Genomic DNA, 2,660 nt, shown 5'->3' with positions numbered 1-2,660 from the left:
CCGCAGGAGAAGGACGATGTCGTTAAACACGTAACAGGAGAATGAGCCCTTTTCCATCATCCAGCTGCAAAGGGAAGAGGCTGAGTCTGGAAGAGGTGGTGCAGCAGGGACAAAGCCCCGAGTGCGGCCAGGCTCCCCTCTGCGGGGCGGCGGCGGCATAAACCGACTTGGAAGCCTGTCAGTCTTCCTGGGGGAGGAAAGGAGCCTGCGAAACAGGCACAAAGCTTCAGCCTCCAAAAAACAAAACAAAAAAAAATCCATCTCCTGCTGATGGAGAGAAGCAAGCGGTTTCCATCTCTCAATCCTATCAGGTACTGCGGTAAAGACAGAGGAAAAAGACACAGGTCCTATCCTGAGTGAGGATTTTGCTCTGGGCATGGAGTGGGGCAGGGCGGGGAGGCAAGACCCAGGGTGGCTGCGGGTGACCCCTGCTATGCTGGGTGTGTGCTGGTGTAAGAAGCAGATTCAGAGGAGGCTGGCGCCCCAGGGGCTGAGAAAGCTTCCTGGAGAGGGGGAGCCACACCCTGAGGGATGAGGGGGTTCGGGATGGGGAGGGGAGAGGCCTTCTGGGTGAGGCCCCTGTGACACAGTCAGGGGACAGGGAGGGGAAGCCCAGCTGAAGCTGAGCACAGGAACAGCAGTGGGAGGATGGAAGGGAGGTGGTGGAACGCGGGGAGGGCTTGATGAGTGCGACCCCAGCCTAGTCTCTGCATCTCTGAACGGTCATGAGAAAACTGTGATGTTCACAAGCATCGCTGAAGACACTGGATTGGAAACCTAACCCAGCAACCAGCACTGTCTGGGCCCTCCTGAAATGACAGTTCTGGGCTCGAACCAGGAGGAGAGGAGACAGGGCACAGCCTTGGAAGGCTGAGGACACCACGTACACTAGTTAGAATCAAATGGGTCCAGAATGGGAGACAAGTCACAACTAGGCCTCGACGCTCAGTATACACTCATTGTAACACGTCGGCAAGTTAAATGTCTTGACACCAGAGGCACCATGACAGTTCGAAGACCAAAAAGTGGGCAGTGGCCCAGTTCCTGGCCATATCCATCCCTCCCCCACAATGGTTGGAATAACTCTCCCACTTGTGAACCCATGAAACTACCCAGCCCATATGGCAGAGTGGTAAAGAATCCACCTGCAACGCAGCAGACCCAGGAGGAGTGAGTTCAATCCTTGGCCCAGGAAGGTCCCCTGGAGGAGGAAATGGCAGCCCACTCCAGTACTCTTGCCTGGGAAATCCCGTGGACAGAGGAGCCTGTGGACTACAGTCCATGGGGTTGCACATGAGCCGGACAAGACTTAACGACTAAACAACAACAATAGCATGAAAACTGACCACACCACGCTCTGAGGCTGCACTCGCCCTCTGCGACAGCCCACACCCTGTGGAGTGTGTTTCTCTCTGAATAAAACCACTTCTTACCTATCACTTTGTCTCTCACCGAATTCTTTCTGCCACGAGACAGTAAGAACCTGAGCTTCACTGGGTCCTGAAAGCAGGTCTGTGATCTCAGTTGGAAGACCATAGGTTTGGACTGGGTTCGTGTCTTGGTCTTGTGAGTCCGAGTCCCAATCTGAGGTAAACGGTTTCAACCTGAGATACTTGGGCATTATTCCACAGGCTGTGTGGAGTCACAAGAGCTGGTGAACAGGAAAAGGATTTCAAAGCCCAGGCAGGAAGGGAATTTTGAAGGATGTGAGGGGGGCTTGTGGAAGGTTAATCCTCGTCTTCTCTGACGGAGGCCAGCAAGGACTGAGAACCCTGATGGGAGACGCTGAGGTCCTAAAGTTACCCTGGAAGGACGGGAAGCCTTCCAGCGACCTCTCAGACCCTGCTGGAGGCTATTGGGTCACATTGGAAATCTTCCCTGAAAACTCTCTGGAGCTCTCAGGAGGTAGGGGCTGCCAGTCCCTAGTCCCTCCAAGCAAAAGCAGAATGTGTGGGTAGGATGGCAGAGACTGTCTCCTCCCTTCTCAGTCATCACTGTCAGCCGTTTTTCACTCCGGTGAAAATTTAGTAGGTATATTAAAATGCATCCAGGCACAATAAAACCTTGTTTGAAGTTTAAAATATAGCTTGTCAGATGAGTATTTAGTGGTGTGTTTCAATGTGCATAAGTGCAGACCAGAATTTCATGTGTAGCCTAAGGTACACATTAGCAATTTCACGAGTGATCTACAATCGCAGTGTCCATGGGCCGCTCGAGAGGTGGGCGGCGGAGGAGAGGCAGCAAAAGAGCATACAACTTTGGGACCTTTTTCTTTATCCCCCTATGTAGGGCCTTGAATTCCCAGGTGACTTTATAATGGAGTTTCCTTGTACTTGTTGATTATTTTATTTTATGTTTCATTGACAGTGAATGCATGTAACATAAAATTAGCCCTTTTACAGTGGGTAATACAATGGCATTTAGTGCACGTGCAGAGCTGTGCGCTCCAGCCATCATCTGTCTCTAGCTCCGTAATGTTTTCATCACCCAGAAGGAAGCCCTGCATCCATTAAGCAGTCACCCCTCCTTTCCTCCTCCCTTCAGCCCCTGGCAACCAACCACTCATCTGCTTTCTGTCTCCATGGATTTACCTATTCCAGACCCTTCTATTTTTAGAATTTCTTGTTAATTTTTAGCTTTTGTTTCTGTCTGATGATTCA

This window comes from Cervus canadensis, chromosome 29 (genome assembly GCF_019320065.1).
Source record: "Cervus canadensis isolate Bull #8, Minnesota chromosome 29, ASM1932006v1, whole genome shotgun sequence".
Classification (NCBI taxonomy): Eukaryota; Metazoa; Chordata; class Mammalia; order Artiodactyla; family Cervidae; genus Cervus; species Cervus canadensis.
The sequence above is the reverse complement of the archived record's forward strand: the minus strand, read 5'-3'. Positions refer to the sequence as shown.